Genomic DNA, 21,631 nt, shown 5'->3' with positions numbered 1-21,631 from the left:
GCCTGTAGTTTTGCTTACAACTTCACAGTGTTCTTCAAAGAAATCCACATGATAACCTCTGTTACAGATTTGACTCACACTCAGCAGATTGTGTTTAAGTCCTGAGACCAGAGCTACTTTTTTAATAATGACATTCCCAAGATTGATATTGCCATATCCTGAAGTTTTTCCAATGTTGCCATCTCCATAAGAAACACCTGGGCCAGCTTTCTCCACAAAGTCTGATAGCAGGGCTTTATTTCCAGTCATATGTCATGAACATCCACTGTCCAGAACTAGGATGTTCTTCCTATTGCCTTGCAATCACAAAGACCATTAATGATTAGTTTTAAGGACCCAGACTTGCTTGGATCCTTTGGCCTTTTTAATTTTGTTAACATTTGCAGCAGATTTAGCATCAGAGTTTATGTTAACAGTTTTCTTATCAGAATTTGCAATATCAGACTTTGCATCAGAACTTATACTAGAAGGAATAATGCTAACTTTCTTTACAGAAGATTTTATTTGATAATAATCATAGTACAAACTATGATATTCCTTACAAGTATAAATGGAATGCCATAAACTACCATAATGAAAATAAGGATTTTGTGGCTTATATCTAATAGACTGACTCTTAACTTCTGATTTTGAAGGTAAGGAGTTTATATTCTTATTCTTCCTGCAAAAAGAAGCCAGATGGTTAGAATTTCCACAGTTATGACATATTTTTCTAGGAGCATTAGGAACAGGCTTATAATTTTTACTTTTATTCACACCTTCCTTTCCATTCCTATTCTTCCTAGGTGGCTTTACCTTGTTTACATTCTTAACATCTTTCAGCTTATGCTTAAGCTGCTTCTTAGTCATTAAGCCTATGTTAACTTCAGTTGGCTTATCCTATTTAGGTTTGTCAGAAGTTACTTTCTCCTTAACTTCTGATTTCTCAATATCAGACTTTGCAGTTACAAACTTAACAGGATTAACCTTTACTTTTTGTTTAACAACTATAGGCTCAGTTTCTACAGTTTCCTTACTGTTCTTATCATCTCCATAACATATGCCCTCTTTCCAGTTTCCACTACTAAGAATATCCTGAGTTGCTTTACCAGAGTTAGTCCAAGTCCTGATAATTTCTCTTTCCTTTTCTAACTCAGTTTTTAGAGATTCATTCATTTTTAACACTTCATCCCTAACATAAAAGGCATCATCTCTATCTTTCTGAGTTTGATGGAACATGACTAACTCTTTTTCTAAATAATCATTCCTCTTTTAATAAGCAAGATTTTCAGAAGTTAATCTTTCACATGTTAAAGTTTGATCTTTATAACTAATGAACATGCTTTTAAGATATCTTCTCAACTCAGTAATATCATCAGTATGAAAGGCATAAGTAGTTTGAGGTACCTTTAAGTCAGCAGTATCAGAACTGCTATCAGCATTTGCCATCAAGGCATAGTTTTCCTCATCCTCAGAATCTGAAGCATCTGACCATCTTTTCTTCTTTGTGACAAGAGCCTTGCCTTCACTACTTTTCCCTTTTTTCCCTTGCCTTTCTTTGAGGCAGCTTCTTTGGGAATTTCCTCCTCAGCCACAAAAGCAATTGTCCTTGATTTTCTTCCATTTCTCTTGCTTCTTTGTTCCATCTCAAGTTCATGAGTCTTGAGCATCCCATAAATTTCATCAAGAGTTGTTTCCTCAAGGGCATAGTTGTCTCTTACTATTGTGGCCTTCAAATCCCATCTTTCAGGAAGTGCTAACAGGAATTTAAGATTTGAATCTTCAATATCATACTCTTTGTCAACTAGTGACAAATTATTCAAGAGTTTGACAAATCTGTCATATAAATCAGTTAAAGACTCATCATGCTTTGAGTCAAAGTGCTCATATTCTTGAGTGAGTATAGTCTTCATGTTCTTCTTGATTGCATCAGTTCCTTGACACCTTGTTTCCAAAGCATTCCATATCTCTTTTGCAGTCTTGCATTGAATTACCCTATTTAACATGACATTATCAATGGCACTATGCAGCAAGTGTCTTACCTTTGCATCCGTTACAATCGATGAGATATCTTCAGCAATGTAATCATTTTTCTCCTTTGGTACAGACTTTGATGGCTGACCTGCAACTTCCACAGAGACTTTGGTTGGCATATGTGGTCCTTCATAAATCCTGTCGAGATATTCTGGATCTGTAGCTTCCAGAAACATAGCCATCTTCACTTTCCATATGAAATACTCAAAAGGTTTCAACATGGGAACTCTTATAGTCTCATATCGACTATGGGTTATAGTTTTTGGAGGTTCTTCAGTTTTGGTGGGCTTGGTTGGAGTTTCTTCTTCAGACATGATTGTTTTTGGATCTTAAACTGTTTGTGTGTTAACAGATGGCTCTGATACCACTTGTTAGGTCACACACATTGTAAAAGGGGGTTGAATACAGTGTTTAGCACAATCAAATCGAATATAAGAACTCAAGTAACATAAAACAGATTTTATTCAACATAATAAACTCTGTTACAATATGGAACTATCCTCTCTCAGTGATGAACAAATTATCACGAGAGATGCTAGAGTTACAAAGAATAATAACTTCGATAATCGTAACACTTATAGTGTAAACTCTATGTCTGTGTTTATATACTACACAGTTATAAGATAAATTCTAATTGATATGGAATATAATTCTGCTTCCTAAAATATATCAACCAGTTATCTTTTCTTCCAAGTATTCTATTCTTCATAGAATTCCTTCTTCATGCATATTTAATTCTGTCTTAGTCTCCATCTTCTTTCCTTTCAATCAGCCGCCTGCCTTATCTGAAAGTCATCTTAAGTCCTGATATTATCTCCTGATAAATATCTTCTGATCACTTAAGTTCTGATAACTTAAGTTATGATATCTTAAGTTCTGTCTTCAGTATAAGTGCTGATTTCCAGTTAAGTACTGATTTGTCCTGTTAGGTAAGATCTGAAAACTAAACACAAATCATATTACACATGACATTATCAAATATATCTAACAGGCCCTAGTTCCAGATCTGGTATGCTATCTTGGGCATTTTCAAAGCAATGTGATGAACACTATTTCAAGACCACCCTCATTCAACTTATAAGTCAGACACACTATGTTCTTCAATTCACAACAAATGCCAGCACCAAGAAGCTCCTACAAGCACACCTAGCCTCTCTGCAGTTACAACAAATCCAAGGTTTTCAACACAATCAGGATGTCACTTCTATCAAGACTGAGATTGGTCAAATGAAAAAGGACATTTTTGAAAGTTTGGATTCTAAACTTCCAGAAGCTACAATGCTTGATGTTAAGAGACAACTCAGTAAGAATTCTGATTTTACCACAAAGATAGAATCCTTGGATACCAGAATGACTGCAATGGAAGCTTCTCTAACAGCTATACATCTACATCAAGTTCAGCAAAGTCAACTTCTACAACAACTAGTGGTTGCACAATCTTCATCCTCCACTCTACTTGATGATAACAAAAAGGGGGAGAAAAGCTCAAGTAAGGGTGAGAGGGAGAAAGGCTCAAGTGAGGGGGAGCTACAGCTAAATATACAAGTCAGCAAAGTGATTGTGCCAACAATTGCTTTTCCAAGGCCACCAGTGTTAGATAGCATTGATCTAATCCAAATAGCAGCTGAAAAGCTTGAGTCAAAGTCAAATCCTAAGATGCTTGATGTTACAGCTATAGAGAAGGAACTAGAAGAAAAAATGGAGAAAGATAGATGCTAATATACAACAAAAGTTTGGGCCAATTCAGAAACCAGATAAAGTCTTCAGTCATCACTCAAGTCATGAAAATCTCTGTGAATGACATAAGTATGCACTATCTGGAAAAGGGTCAAACCTCCTGCATAAAATCTCTAAAAGCAAATTTCATCATGAAGCCTAAAAGAAACTATCCAAAATTTTCAGACAAAAATCCTATGGATATTGTGTATGAGACACTTAGGCCAGATGAGAAGAAGTTGTTGGCTAGGTCAATTTCCTTCTAAAAGATCCAACTGATTCAGCACTAAAAAGGAGATTAGCAAAGATTTACTAAAATGGTAAGGAAATTTGTGTGGTGGCCAGACACCCCATGTTTGTGGAAGCTAAGAAGGAAGAGAAAGAGAGAATCAGGCAAGAAAAGAAGCAAGCTGCTTTGGATGCTAAAAAGCTCAAATAAAAAAAGAAGCAAGTTGCTATCTTGGCCAAGCTTCAAGCTGTAAAAACCACAACAAAAATTTCTGTACAATCAACTGTGATTGCTGAACCTAAGGATCAGGAAGTGCAAGTTGAACCTCAACAGACAAAGAAACCAAGGTACAAGCAAAGAATCATGAGAAAATTGGACTTCAGTGATGAGGAAAAGGAAGACTTTATTCCCAAGAAACCTACAACTACAACTCAAACATCAAAACCCTCTGTGGTATTTGAAGAATTCAAAGTGGTGGATCCAACAAGGAATATTCATGGTAAGCCAATAATTCCTAAAGATGAGCCAATAGACTGGGATAGTTTTCCAATTCATGAACTAAACTTTCCAATATTCAACAAGCCAAAGAAGACAAAGACAAGAGCAATAAAGAAAGTGAAGCATGTGACTCTCAGATCCAAGACACCAATCAAATCCAAATCTACAGTCAACAAGGGAGACATGTTGTACATCTGTGACATCAAGTAGTTTTCTGAAATAAACCTTTACTTAGATGAATTGGATGAAGTTAGAGGAATTGATGCTCACAGACATCTCCTTGAAAGGCTGGTATTCAAATACGAGGGAGGAAGAGAGATCATATGGCCACTTCACAGGATTCTTCTAGAAAGCCAGTCTGTTTTGATAAAGGTCTACTCTTCATTTAAAAAGAACTTTGGGTACAATGTGACTGAAAAAAGACTAGTTCTAAAGAAGATTGAGGAGCTGAGGAGTACTAGAGCGAAAGATGCACTTCCAAAAACTCAATCTATTCCCTTTACAAGAAAGAGAGTGCATTTGAGGCCCTATTGGTTGATGGAATTCAGGGATGAAAAGGGAGTTAGAAGATTCTTCAGATTGGAGGACCAATTGAGTATCTCTAGCAATGAGACTCTTTTGGAAATGCAGGAAATGCTAAATCTCTCAGAAGCTGATGAACTTGAATTCCACAAACAACTCCAGAACCAGATTGAAGAAAATAACAAAAGGCTTGGAAAGAAATCCAGACAATCAAGGAAATAGATCTATCTGCTCAGACTAGAGGAGCACTGTTATATATTGAATTCTCAATAATCAGAAGAAGCTCAGGATCTGGCTGTTCGGATGTTATCAGGATCTGATGTACCGTCAGGATTTGGTATGTCATCGGGATTTGTATGACATCAGTATTTAAAGACAGTCAGCATTAGAGGATTTGTTCTATTCCTTATAATATGGAGCATATATTTGTTACGTCTGAGAGATAGGACTTTATCTGTTTAGTTTAAGATATATATCAGTTTCAGTTAGTTTTTGATAATGCATATCTTAGATTAATCTGTTGTAGCTGTGTAGTATATAAACACAGTTTAGGTCATCACTTAGTGAACAACTCTCGAGGATCATTCGACCTAGCAGCTCTCAAGAACACCAGTATTTCTTGAGAGGATTTTGTAACAGTTTTTATCGGATATACAAAAATCTGTTATATTTTATTACTTGTTCAAAACATTTATACAATTGTATTCAACCCCCTTAAAAATTTGTATCTTTACTGGGCAATAATTGGTATCAGAGCACACTGATAAATTTACAATAAAAAATGATCTAAACATGTCTCTGAACAAGTATGAAAGCATTAAAATTCCCATTCTGAAAAAGACTGAATATCCAACATGGAAGGTGAAGATGCTCATGTACCTGGAAGTAACAGATCCAGATTATTTAGATGTAATCAATGATGGACCCTTCATGCCAACAAAACTGGTCCCTGCAACTCCTATTGTTGCTGAACACTATCAACTGAAGGAGAAGACCGAATGGACACCAGAAGAGAAAGTAGTTATGCTAGAAGATGCGAAGATAAGAAACATTTTGCATAACAGTCTTGATTCTGTGATGTCATACAGGGTCATAGCCTATAAGACTGCCAAAGAAATCTGGGATGCTCTTGAAACTCAATGTCAAGGAACCATGGCCATCAAGAAGAACAGAAGGGCTGTTCTGATCAAGAATATGAACACTTTGAGGCCAAGCCTGATGAAAATCTCACTAACATCTATGACAGATTTCTGAATCTTCTAAACAATCTGTCTTTGGTGGGAAAGGTGTATGATCGAGAGGATTCAAATACCAAGTTTTTGAGAGCTTTGAGTGAAGAATGGGAGACTCATACTTCAATCATACGACATCAGTATGATCTGGACGTAATTACTTTGGATGAAGTCTATGGCATGCTGAGAACTCATAATTTGGAGGTTCAGCAAAGGAGAGAGAGGAAAAGCAACAAAGGGAAATTTGTTGCTTTAAAAGTTAATGATAAAGCTTAAAAAAAAGTATGTTGGAGCTGTACGAAAGAAGAACAATTTGTCAGAATCAGATACTGATGATTCATCATCAAATCCTGATGATGATACTGATTCTGAAACTGATGAGAACATGATAGATTCTGATGTCATGCAAATGGCCGCATTGCTGGTTAAGGGCTTCAGGAGAATGTAATTCAGGAAGTCTAGGAACAACAGAAGCTTCAGGAAGAAGTTCACTGGAGGTAAAAAGAAGTCAATCGGGAGAAAAGATGGAAAGGACTCTAAAGTTGGGAAGCTAGACAGGACAAAGATCAAGTGCTACAACTGTGATGAACCTGGTCATTTTGCCTCAGAGTGCAAGAAAACAAAGCATGATAAAGGGAAGAGCAAAGCCCTGATCACTTCAAGCAAGAATTGGATGGACTCCTCAAACTCTGAAGATGGAAACACATGGTATGCACTAATGGCCAGTCTTGATGATCCTGCTACTTCTGAGCCTAAGGTACAAACTCCTTTCTTCTCTTTTGATACTGAAAATATATCTGAATTGAAATCTATTCTTAAATCTTTGCATGGTAGTTTTAAGAATAAGACCTTAGAAAATGATAGACTTATAACTGAAATTAAGATCTTGAAATCTAGGAATGATCAGTTAGAGTCTGACTTAATTCATCAGATAGATTTGAAGAAAGAATGTGAGAGAGCTAAACATACAGTTAATATTCTTGAGTCTAGATACAGTATGTTAGAAGAGGATCTAGAAAATGAGAGAAAAACCCTTAAAGCCTGGAATGATTCAAGAAAAAATGTTCATGAGATGATCTCAAAGAAAAATTGGAAAGAATGCCTAGGCTATAAAGATGGAATTAAGGATGTTGACACTGAAAATAAAATTTCTCTTAAAACTCATGTTAAGTTTATTTCATCAGACTCTTATGAACCCAAATCCACTTTTGAAAAGGGTTCAACATCAGTATCACAAGAAAAACTGGTAAATGAAAAAACTCAAAGAAAGAAAAGCAAGGAAACCATTAAGTCTGTTAAGAAAGAAAAGAACATAGGACTTTTGACAGCAAGACAATTGAAAAAGAAAATATATGAGGTTACTGATAAACCTCAAGTAAAATGTCCTAAAAGAAACAGGAATGGTAAGCAAGGTATTTCTAAGGATTCAAATTACAAGGTTGTTCCCAATGCTCCTAGGAAAACTTGTTTTAACTGTGGAAATACTAATCATCTTGTTATTGATTGCAGGAGGAATAAGAAAAGGAAAACTGTTATTCCTGAGTCTGATGTTAGGGGTAGATCAGTATTTTATAAACCAAAAAATCCTTGATTTCATTGTGGTAGTAGTTGGCATTCGATTTATACTTGTATTTCTTATCACAAGTTGTATCACAATTACTATGAACCTTTGCCTGAGTTTAATAAAGTTGCTTGTGTGATTAATTCTGTTGGTTTTACTAAACTTACTTCTAACAAGACAAATCCTGACAAAGGAAAGAATGTCAAAAGTACATCTGACACACAAAGGCTTAAGTTGTCCAAAAAGAGGGCCCAACAAGTGTGGGTTCTTAAAAATCCTTCTAATTAATTATTCTTCTAATTACAGGGTAACAAGAAAAATACACTTGTCTTGGATAGTGGATGTTCAGGACACATGACTGGAAATAAATCCATGTTGTCAGAATTTGAGAAGAAGGTTGGCCCAAATGTATCTTATGGAGATGGAAATGTAGGACATACTATGGGATATGGCAACTTGATAATTGGAAAGGCAGAAATAGAGAATGTAGCTGTGGTGGAAGGATTGAAGCATAATCTTCTGAGCATCAGTCAAATCACTGACAGAGGTTATCATGTTGTATTCTATGACTCACACTACGAAGTTGGTCATAACAAGTCAAAGAAAATTGTCTTGATAGGATACAGACATGGTAACATTTATGAAGCAATGCTACATGAAAGTTTTGAAAAGAAAGCTACTTACCTTATCTCTAAGGCATCAGTAGATGAGAGTTGGAACTGGCATAAAAAGCTCTCACATCTCAATTTCAACTCAATCAATGAATTTTCCAAGAAGGAGCTTGTAAGAGGATTGCCACACATGCTATACTCAAGTGATGGTCTTTGTGATGCTTGCCAAAAGTTTAAACAAAGAAGAGTATCTTTCAAAAGTAAAACAGAATTCTCTATCTCTAAGCTATATCACATACCGCACCTGGACCTTTTTGGACCAGTGAACATAATGTCCATCAACAAGAAAAGGTACACACTTGTAACTGTTGATGATTTCACTAGATATACATGGGTCTATTTTCTACACAGGAAAGATGAAGCTCCAGAAATTCTTCTGGACCACATAAGGCAAATTGAAAATGGATCTACCCACAAAGTGAAAATCCTGAGAAGTGATAATGGCACTGAATTCAAGAACTCAAAGATGGAGGAATTCTGCAAGCATAAAGGCATAGAATAATAATTCTCAGCTCCTGGTACACCTCGGCAAAATGGTGTTGTTGAGAGGAAGAACAGAACCTTAATTGAAGCTGGCAGAACTCTACTAGAAGAAGCAAAACTACCCACTTGCTTTTGGGCTGAAGCGGTAAACACAACATGTTATACTCAAAATGTCACTCTGATAAATAGACATGGTGTTACTCCTTATCAAATGCTAAAAGAAAAGAAGCCCAGTCTTAAACATCTTCATGTATTTGGATGTAAGTGCTTTTATAACACCCCCAGATCCGGGGTCGGGGATCCGGGTCGTCACGGTCTTTCTTTCCACAATATCACTTCACTTAATTAATAATAATAACCTTATGCTGTGACCCCACACTAACACACACCACAACCCGTTATAGTCTCAGAGATGAAATTGAAATAAGTACAAGTCTTTGAATCCACCATTTAACAGTTATTACAACCCAAAATGATTACTTGATAAATTTACAGTTAATTGCCATTATCTGCCACAAGTTATAATTATACATAATTTGATTCCCAAAAGTAGATGGTCTGAACTACATTAGATCTACCTCTGCAGCTATAGCAGCTACAACATAATCGGGAAGACGCGGGACGCTTCCCACGCGCTTGCGCTGGGTCTGCTGGAGTCTGGCCATCTCTCCTAACTGTTGTTGTGTGATGAGGAAATAAAGCAAGAGTGAGCCTTACAGCTCGCAAGATAATACATAGTGATAACAATAATATAAGTATCTAAATGGATACTTACTAGAATCTTTATCATGCGTAAGATAATTACTTACTAGATATAAGTAAAAACAAGGAATGAAGTTACCAATACTTCACTACACTTATATCCTTTATAAAGCTACTTGAACTACCACCGTTCAAAGTATTATAAGTTTTAAAAAAAAACAACCCATAGATGAGACCACAAGTTAAGACTTGAATAGATTCAATCTTTGAAATATTATTGAATGAAAAAAAAGTTACGAGATACTTTATTTAGTCCCGATATATATATATCCACATATATATCTCTTTAAACATTTCCTGGAACCTCTGTTATGTAAAGTATGAACAGAGTTTGAAACATCCAATGAATTTTGGAAAGGAAAAGAATTTTGGTATAAACCAGATATCTTGCTGATCAGGCAGAGATACCAATAAGTAACCTTTTCTACTAGTAGATGGATGAATCCCCCACCGGTCATCACCCTGGCCACATAAGGACCTTGTGCTGGACCGCCACCCGGCCTCTTACGCGTTGATGGACTGCCACCCAGCCACTTACACTTTCATAGACCGTACCCCGGCCTGTCGCTTATGCCGACTCAATTAGATGGGCTTACTTCCCGAACATTGGGCAAGTAATCAATTTATTTACCAAAACTGCAACCTTGTTGCGAATATAAAATACACCACAGAGCCGGATTCCCCAGGTTTTGAGCGAGTATTTAAATCCCCTTAAAAAAGGAAGATCTTAAATATAAAAATGAGTTTTGGGATCCGCTTTGACTTTAAAAATCATTTTGAAGACTCGAAAAGACTTTATAGAGTGTTTGGAGTAAAGCTGATTTAATGAAGTAAATCAGTCCCCAGAATATTTAGAAAATGACTGAATATTATTATTTAAATAATATTCCCATAAAGAATAATCTTTATAAAAATAATTGAAGTAGAAGTTTTAAAACTTATACTTGAAATAGATATTAAATAACCAAAGATATACTTATATGAAAGTACTATCTTTATTTGAATAATCAAAAATAAGTTTGATTATTGACACCTTATTCTTTAATAAAATAAAGAATATATTTCAGTAATAAGCGGAGTCATAATACCTCGAATGAATATTATAAATAATATTCATTAAATAAAATAAAGGAGTCATACATCCTCAAATGAATATCCAAGTAATATTCAATAATAATATAAAGGAGTCATAAGCCCTCGAATAATATTCGAAATAATATTCAATAATAAAATAAAGGAGTCATAAGTCCTCAGATGAATATTCGAAATAATATTCAATAATAAAATAAAGTTAAAGTTATCGAATAAACCTTATTCGATTAATAGTTTGGAAAACTATAACCATATATATATATAAATATATATATATATAAAATCTACTCGGGATCCTCGACTCCCGGTTTTAGAAAATATTTTCACCTTTGGGTCCCTATACTAAGGGTATATGCAAGTTACCGCTATCCTCTAGCATAGGTATTATCAACTGAATCAACAGATATATATGGAAAGAATACGAAACAGGCATGCATATATATACCATATCAGCATGCTTCAATATATCGCAAAATTTGCTAATTAACCAACATGCATCTATCACAAGATAATGCATATACATATATTCATCACAACAACAGTATAACGGGTAGAAAACTTGCCTGAGCGACTCGGGGTGATAAAAGGCTCGGGACGAGTCTGGTAACCTATAAACAACAAGTAAGTTGGAATTAAACCAAAATCACTTGTAAATCTATACTTTAACTAACTTAGACTTTAACGCTTGTTTTGCGCTCACTGATTCGCTTAAGTCACTCGGGTACCCTCGGCTCCACCATTTTTAATAATTTAACCTTTATGAGTTTTAAAGCGATTCCTTCGCGAGTGTCTTACCAACTGCCTAACACACTTACCATAAATGTTTCATACATTAATTAACCCTTTTTGGTCTTTAACCTATGTTTCAAAGTAAGGCGAGGGGAAAAGTTTCGTTCGCGAAACGCCGTTACTTGAAACGGTCGTTTCTCCTAAACCGTGCATCGGAATCGAACGAACTACATATCAAAACGAAGCTCGTAACATGAGCTATCTAGACATGGCAATGGTAATAATCTAGCAGGGGGTTTTTGGGTCCTAATGTTATGCACAAAAACAGTCTAAAGAAAATCGGACGTTACGACGGCTATGTTTACGCGATTTCCAATATTTTAAACCATTCAAAACCGTTCCAAATCAACCTCAAATCCAACATACAACCAACATCCATCCTTATCACATCATAACAACCCCAACCAATTCAATTTAATCAATCATACTTATGCCTAAGCTTAACTTTAATCATACTTAAGTTCTTTTAATCAAAACCACAACATTTACCATTCCATTTCACTACCATTTCAAATCCCAAACTCTAATCACAACAACAAGCTACAATATCATCCTACTAATCAAAATCATCTTATAATATATAGGAATCTAGGGTTTGGAGATGGTATACCTTCCTTGAAGTGGTGGGAGGAGCTAGGAAGCCTTAAGAAGCTTTGAGAAGTCTTAGGAAAGCTTGGATCTTCAAGGAAAACAAGAAAAACTTCAAGTTAAAAACTTGAAAACACTATTCATAGTCTTCTTCTTTGATTAAATGAAGAAGATTGAGAAGGAATTAATGGCTTAAACTCATGATATAGCCCTAACTAAGCATGAAGATGATTAGGGAATTTACTCACCAATTTAGGAAGCTTGGATCTTGGATTTTGAAAAATCTTGCCTTTAAAAAGTGAAAAAGCCGAGAGCAATGAAGAACTAATGCCTTGGTTTCTTTTTGTTTTGATGAAGAATGAATTATTTGGCTTGGTTGGTTGTAGTTTTGTATTTGATTTATTCAATTACCTTCTTGCCCTTGAATTTGTGTGGTTACAAAGCCACCACACCTCCTTCCTTCCCATGTCATGCTTATGTCATCCTCCCTTCCTTGTCCTCTTTCTATTGGTTGGATGACATCATTCCCACTAATCCCTTTGATTAACTTCCTAATCGTTTGCCTAATGACCGCTGATCTGTTATACGGTTCGCTTAACTTTCATTTTCGTTTATCGTTTGAAGGATCATACCCGGGATCTTATTACTTAGGTTCCTTTAACCTTTCTCAATACATTATATTCCTTTTTATGATCCTCTATTATAATCCTTTAATTTAAATCCTTTTTATCCTGTTACCTTATACTCAATTCTCTCCGTATCTTGTGGATTTCCGGGAAAAACCAAAGTGTTCGGAATTGGATTCTGACGATCTTTACATACACTTATATACTTCATAGAGTACTAATAATATCCCAGAATATCCATAACAGAACCCCTACATAGTGTGGCGTGAAAAGTTTTCTCATTCAGCTAAAACACTATTCACAAGGGTTACAAAAAGTTGAAAATTTTGGGGTTATTACAGTCTCCCCTCCTTAAAAGGATTCCGTCCCGGAATCAAACAGAAAACAAATGGGGGTACTTTTCTAGCATTGTGCTCTCTAGTTCCCAAGTTGATTCTTCCACGTTATGATTCTGCCATAGTACTCTGACTAGCTTGATCACTTTGTTCCGAAGCACCTGCTCTTTCTTATCCATAATCCTTACTGGCTTCTCCACGTAAGTTAGATCTGGCTGCATATCCACCTGCTCGTACTCCACTATGTGTCTGACATCCCGATGATACCTCCTTAGCATTGACACATGGAACACATTATAAACTTGTTGCAAATTAGGGGGTAGGGCTAGCTCGTAAGCTAACTTTCCAATCCGTCTTAATATCTCAAAAGGTCCAATGTATCTTGGGCTTAGTTTTCCTTTCTTTCCGAACCTCATTAATCCCTTCCAAGGGGATACTTTTAACAGTACTAAGTCCCCTACTTCATATTCCTTGTCCTTTCGGGCTAGGTCTGCATATTTCTTCTGTCTGTCTTGGGCTGCTACAAGTCGCCCTCTGATAAGATCCACTATATCTTTGGTCCTTTGGACCACTTCGGGTCCGAGCATCTTCCGCTCTCCTACTTCATCCCAGTATAAGGGAGATCGACACCTTCTTCCGTACAGGGCCTCATAAGGCGGCATTTCGATGCTAGCATGAAAGCTATTGTTATAAGAAAACTCGATCAACGGCAAGTGATCATCCCAACTTCCTTTAAGGTCTATTGTACAGACTCTCAACATATCATCTAGTGTCTGGATGGTCCTTTCACTCTGTCCATCCGTCTGGGGATGGTACGCGGTACTCATATTTAACTTGGTCCCCGCACATTCCTGAAAGCTCCTCCAAAATCTGGAGTTGAACCTGGGGTCTCGGTCTGAGATAATGGACGCTGGGACTCCATGTCGTGTCACTATTTCCTTAAGGTAAATGTCCACCAGTCTATCGACTGTGTATCTTTCATTGATAGGAATGAAATGAGCTGACTTTGTCAGTCGGTCTATAATTACCCAAATGGCGTCGTGATTGGCTTTCGTCCTTGGCAAGCCTACAACAAAATCCATCGCTATCTGTTCCCATTTCCATTCGGGAATCTCCAGGGGTCGCAAAAGTCCACTGGGTCTCTGGTGCTCTGCCTTTACTCTTTGGCAAGTCAAACACTTGTTTACCCATTCTGCTACGTCCCTCTTCATGTTGGGCCACCAGTAATATTCCTTCAAATCCCTATACATCTTGGTACTTCCCGGGTGAATGGAATACCTTGAACTATGGCTTTCATCCAAAATCTCATCTTTAAGTTCTTGAACATTCGGAACCCAAATTCGGTAGGAGTACCTCATTATCCCTTTATCATCTTTCTCAGTATGGATCTCCTCTCCAGTCATTGACTCTCTGCCTTCATTCATTATTTTCTCCTGGCACAATCTGATCTTTTCCAATAACTCTGGCTGCATTGAGATCTCAAAAAGCTTTTCAGTTCCGGTTCCGGTTACCTTTACTTCTATTTCCATTCTCTCAAAATCCCTTATCAACTCTTCCGAAGTCGTTATCATTCTGAGCCTTTCCTTTCTACTAAGGGCATCAGCCACCACATTGGCTTTCCCTGGATGATAGAGAATCTCACAATCATAGTCCTTGATTAGTTCTAACCATCTCCTCTGGCGCATGTTGAGCTCTTTCTGCGTAAATATGTACTTGAGGCTCTTATGGTCTGTGAAAATCTCGCACTTCTCTCCATACAAGTAGTGCCTCCAAATTTTTAAAGCAAATACTATTGCCGCGAGCTCAAGGTCATGAGTAGGATATCTAACCTCGTATTCCTTCAGTTGTCTTGACGCATACGCAATAACTTTACCGTGCTGCATAAGCACACATCCTAATCCTTTGTGCGACGCATCACTATATATCACAAAATCTCCTTTTCCGTCCGGCAATGCCAATACCGGAGCCGTTATCAACCTTTTCTTTAATTCCTGAAAACTGTTCTCGCATTTCTCCATCCATTCAAACTTCTCTGTCTTACGAGTAAGTCGTGTCAAAGGGGCTGCGATCTTCGCAAAGTCCTGAACAAATCTACGATAGTAGCCGGCCAATCCTATGAAACTCCTTACCTCTGTGGGTGTGGTTGGCCTTTCCCAATTTGAGACAGCCTCTATCTTGGAGGGGTCGACCAATACTCCTTCTTTATTGATCACATGTCCTAAAAACTGTACTTCATTCCGCCAGAATTCACACTTCGAGAATTTGGCATATAACTGCTCCTCTCTGAGTATTTCTAGAGCTATCCTCAAATGCTCTGCATGTTCTGCCTCAGTCCTTGAGTAGATCAAAATATCATCGATAAAAACTATCACACACTTGTCCAAGTACTTCTTAAATACTCTATTCATTAAATCCATGAAAGCCGATGGGGCGTTGGTTAATCCAAAGGACATTACCAAGAACTCATAATCCCCATACTTGGTACGGAATGCTATCTTGGAAATATCTTCGGGTTTAATCTTTAGTTGGTGATATCCAGTTCTCAGGTCGATCTTGGAAAAATAAACAGCATCCTTTAGCTGGTCGAACAGATCGTCTATTCTAGGTAATGGGTACCTGTTCTTTATGGTTAGCTTGTTCAACTCTCGATAGTCTATGCACAACCTCATGCTCCCATCTTTCTTCTTAACAAATAAAACTGGTGCTACCCACGGAGACACACTGGGTCTTATCATAGCCTTATCCAAGAGTTCCTGCAATTGGATAGCTAATTCCTTCATTTCTAACGGGGCTAACCGGTAAGGTGCTTTTGAAACTGGCGCCGTCCCTGGGGCCAACTCAATAGCAAATTCAATCACTCTATCGGGTGGTAATCCCGGAAGGTCTTGTGGGAATACATCTTCAAATTCGTTGACTACTGGAATATCTTGTAAGTTGGGCACCTCCTTCTGCGTGTCCACCACATAGGCTAGGTAGGCCTCACTTCCTTTTCGTAGCATCCTTTTGGCCTGAGCCATAGTCAAAAATTTCTGCGTCTGCCTCTTTCCTCTAAATATAACTTCTTTCTTCCCGGGGATATTTAACTTAACTTTCTTCCCTTTACAGTCTATCTGAGCATCGTTGCTAGATAGCCAGTCCATTCCCAAAATCACATCAAACTCCCCTAATTTAAAAGGAATCAGATCAACACTGAAAGATTGCTCCCCTATGCCTATCTCACAGGCGGGGTGAATCTGGTTAACAGGAATAATTTCATGATTGGCTATTTCTACTTGTAAGGGTTCTATCAAGGGTTCAGCCTTAAGTCTTAACTTACGCGCAAGGTCCTTTGATATAAAAGATTTAGTTACTCCCGAATCAAATAAAACATTTGCACTGACTGAATTTAGAGAAAGGGTACCTGCTATCACATCTGAATCTTTCATAGCATCCTGGACTGTCATGTTGAAAGTCCTCACAGTAGGTGGCTTATTGGAAGCAGCCCTGCTTGCTCCCGAAGCTGCTGGTTTGTTCATTGGGCATTCCCTCTTCCAATGACCTGGGCGTCCGCACTGATGACAAGTGGCGGTTGGAACGACGGCAGGGGTTGATGATGGGCACTTATTTGAGTAGTGGCCTTCCCGACCGCACTTAAAACAGGTTACTGGCTTTCCTTTACACTCCCCAGTGTGATTCCTTCCACATATGTTACAGGCTGGCAATGGGGGTCGAGACTGGTTGGAATAGGACATTCTTGACTTCTGGCCGCCCTGGCTCACACTCACACTCATTGGCCGCTTAAACCCAGTGTTCCTTCCTGGTAGGGACACTGTTCCTCGATTAAATCTAGTTGGGAAGCTCCTTCCTGCGGAACCTCCACCCATGCTCATACTTTTCCTCTTTATTCCTTTCTTCTCTCTTTCCTTCTGCATCTGTTCACTTCCGACTTCTACAATCGTTGCCTTTTGCACCAGAGTGGCATAGTCCGTAAGCTCAAGGATTGCCACCCTATTCTGAATCCACGGTTTCAGTCCCTGCTGAAACCTCCTAGCTTTCTTTTCCTCGGTGCTCACAAACTCCGGCACAAACCTTGATAACTCAGTAAATTTCACTTCGTACTCTGCTACAGACAAGTTATTCTGCTTTAGCTCCAAGAACTTGAGCTCCATCTGGTTTTCCATAAACCTCGGGAAATACTTCCCCAGAAACAACTGACTAAATCTCTCCCAGGTTATAATAGCGTCTGTCTCCATATTTTTCTTGGCCTCCCACCAGTAGTTAGCTTCTCCTTTCAGAAGGTAGGTAGCAAATACAGTCTTCTATGCCTCCTCGGTACTCAAAATCTCAAAAGATTTCTCCATTTCCTTTAACCATGCCCTTGCCTCAACTGGGTCGGCTGATCCGTGGAACTCAGGGGGCTTAAGGGACTTAAAAGCCTTGAAAGAGTTTGCCACTGCATTGTTACTTCCTTGAGGGGGTGGGTTGGGTTGACGTTCCAAATTCTGCCTTAGGAGTTGCATGAACTGGCCCATGGGATCCATGCCTGGGTGTGGTACTGGTTGCTCCACCTCGGTTTCTCCTTCTTCAGCCTCTATCTCAAATCCCTCAACATCATATGTTTCCTCTTCCTCTTCATACAGGGAGTCATCCTGTTCCACATAATCCTCATCTTCCTCTTCACTGTGTTCTTGGTTTCTATTGTCCTGATTATGGCTTCCCTGGTCTTCAGATCCAGGGTTCGCCCTAGTTCCAATCTTTCTTGGCGGCATGATTCTGATAATAATAAAAACAATTATTGGGAAAATTCAACGTTAGGTCACAATCATATACAACATTGTGCCTTGCACAGCTCTTATAATGGGGAGAACGTATATCGCAATTCTATTATTTTAAGAAAGTTCTAATACGAAGTGCAGTAATAATAATGATAAAAACAGTGATCCCGTCACTATGGAACTGAACCGAAAGGAAACAAATATATACATAATGCGAGAAATACATAGTTTGATCTGGTCAAAAGTACAACAGTGCTACAGTCATCTGTCCCAAAAGTGATACACAAGAGTCTATCTGTCTAGTCAGAAAAAGGGATGCTATATACAAGTCAACTATCCCGGAAAATTGGCTCTTACTAAGGCCTCGGCTAACTAGACAACTAGACTATTCCATCATCAATCCTGAATCACACACCGGAGCGGGTCAGCTCCCAAACCCTTTCCATCACATGACGGAAGATATAGTCGGCCTGTCGCCTGGAGATCCTACCATGCCTGTCCCCCTGGAGCGATCTGAGCCTCGCTCGGGATGTGAGCTCTATCCCCGTAAGCTCCCTCCTCAAGGATCGGGGTATATAAGCCCTAGTCTCATAAGCTCGGGTACGCCTACCCGCCCTCTCTGCATCCAACTCCCTCCTGACCTCATCTAGTCGGCCCTCGGCAACAGCCACTCGGGTCCTCAATACATCCTGAACATATCCATGAGCTAACGAAGACTGCCTGTGGGCAGGGTCAAGAGGTGGTGAATCCGGAGCCGCTGAGGGTGCCTCCTCGGTCTGCCTAGGCTCGGAAGTATGGGTCTCTGAGCTGTCATCATCAGGAATCCAAGATAGTGGTGGAGGGGTAGGGGCTCTGACCACCAGAAGTGTGGGTAATGGGATACCAGCATACACTACCATAGGTCCAACACGCTCCTCAGCTACTGGGACCTCATCCGGGTCCTCCTCATTTGGAATAGCAATAACCTCTGTCTCTGACTCCTCTGAGGGGTCCTCCTCATCTGAAATAGCAATGACCTCCGTCTCAGGCTCCTCTGAGGGGTCCTCCTCATCCTCCTCCATCTCAGGCTCCTCCTGATCCTCAACATCTAGCAATGCCTCATCATGCTCACGCTCGAACATCTCAGGGTCCTCTATCTCAGGCGCCTACACATTAAACGAGCTAAGTTACTATCATGATACTTATAAGGGTTCCCGTAAGGGTTTTAACTGTCAGCACTACTTTAAGTAGTCTGACCATGAACTTGGAAAGAGTTCTTATTATCTTTGTGAGTTTGTTATTATATCGACGCATCATCTCTGAGGTTTATAACGCTTAGCTCTGATACCATTTCTGTAACACCCCCAGATCCGGGGTCGGGGATCCGGGTCGTCACGGTCTTTCTTTCCACAATATCACTTCACTTAATTAATAATAATAACCTTATGCTGTGACCCCACACTAACACACACCACAACCCGTTATAGTCTCAGAGATGAAATTGAAATAAGTACAAGTCTTTGAATCCACCATTTAACAGTTATTACAACCCAAAATGATTACTTGATAAATTTACAGTTAATTGCCATTATCTGCCACAAGTTATAATTATACATAATTTGATTCCCAAAAGTAGATGGTCTGAACTACATTAGATCTACCTCTGCAGCTATAGCAGCTACAACATCATCGGGAAGACGCGGGACGCTTCCCACGCGCTTGCGCTGGGTCTGCTGGAGTCTGGCCATCTCTCCTAACTGTTGTTGTGTGATGAGGAAATAAAGCAAGAGTGAGCCTTACAGCTCGCAAGATAATACATAGTGATAACAATAATATAAGTATCTAAATGGATACTTACTAGAATCTTTATCATGCGTAAGATAATTACTTACTAGATATAAGTAAAAACAAGGAATGAAGTTACCAATACTTCACTACACTTATATCCTTTATAAAGCTACTTGAACTACCACCGTTCAAAGTATTATAAGTTTTAAAAAAAAACAACCCATAGATGAGACCACAAGTTAAGACTTGAATAGATTCAATCTTTGAAATATTATTGAATGAAAAAAAAGTTACGAGATACTTTATTTAGTCCCGATATATATATATCCACATATATATCTCTTTAAACATTTCCTGGAACCTCTGTTATGTAAAGTATGAACAGAGTTTGAAACATCCAATGAATTTTGGAAAGGAAAAGAATTTTGGCATAAACCAGATATCTTGCTGATCAGGCAGAGATACCAATAAGTAACCTTTTCTACTATTAGATGGATGAATCCCCCACCGGTCATCACCCTGGCCACATAAGGACCTTGTGCTGGACCGCCACCCGGCCTCTTACGCGTTGATGGACTGCCACCCAGCCACTTACACTTTCATAGACCGTACCCCGGCCTGTCGCTTATGCCGACTCAATTAGATGGGCTTACTTCCCGAACATTGGGCAAGTAATCAATTCATTTACCAAAACTGCAACCTTGTTGCGAATATAAAATACACCACAGAGCCGGATTCCCCTGGTTTTGAGCGAGTATTTAAATCCCCTTAAAAAAGGAAGATCTTAAATATAAAAATGAGTTTTGGGATCCGCTTTGACTTTAAAAATCATTTTGAAGACTCGAAAAGACTTTATAGAGTGTTTGGAATAAAGCTGATTTAATGAAGTAAATCAGTCCCCAGAATATTTAGAAAATGACTGAATATTATTATTTAAATAATATTCCCATAAAGAATAATCTTTATAAAAATAATTGAAGTAGAAGTTTTAAAACTTATACTTGAAATGGATATTAAATAACCAAAGATATACTTATATGAAAGTACTATCTTTATTTGAATAATCAAAAATAAGTTTGATTATTGACACCTTATTCTTTAATAAAATAAAGAATATATTTCAGTAATAAGCGGAGTCATAATACCTCGAATGAATATTATAAATAATATTCATTAAATAAAATAAAGGAGTCATACATCCTCAAATGAATATCCAAGTAATATTCAATAATAATATAAAGGAGTCATAAGCCCTCGAATAATATTCGAAATAATATTCAATAATAAAATAAAGGAGTCATAAGTCCTCGGATGAATATTCGAAATAATATTCAATAATAAAATAAAGTTAAAGTTATCGAATAAACCTTATTCGATTAATAGTTTGGAAAACTATAACCATATATATATATAAATATATATATATATATATATATAAAATCTACTCGGGATCCTCGACTCCCGGTTTTAGAAAATATTTTCACCTTTGGGTCCCTATACTAAGGGTATATGCAAGTTACCGCTATCCTCTAGCATAGGTATTATCAACTGAATCAACAGATATATATGGAAAGAATACGAAACAGGCATGCATATATATACCATATCAGCATGCTTCAATATATCGCAAAATTTGCTAATTAACCAACATGCATCTATCACAAGATAATGCATATACATATATTCATCACAACAACAGTATAACGGGTAGAAAACTTGCCTGAGCGACTCGGGGTGATAAAAGGCTCGGGACGAGTCTGGTAACCTATAAACAACAAGTAAGTTGGAATTAAACCAAAATCACTTGTAAATCTATACTTTAACTAACTTAGACTTTAACGCTTGTTTTGCGCTCACTGATTCGCTTAAGTCACTCGGGTACCCTCGGCTCCACCATTTTTAATAATTTAACCTTTATGAGTTTTAAAGCGATTCCTTCGCGAGTGTCTTACCAACTGCCTAACACACTTACCATAAATGTTTCATACATTAA

This window comes from Apium graveolens, chromosome 5 (assembly GCF_009905375.1).
Source record: "Apium graveolens cultivar Ventura chromosome 5, ASM990537v1, whole genome shotgun sequence".
NCBI classification, from domain to species: domain Eukaryota; kingdom Viridiplantae; phylum Streptophyta; class Magnoliopsida; order Apiales; family Apiaceae; genus Apium; species Apium graveolens.
This window is presented reverse-complemented; position numbering follows the sequence as displayed.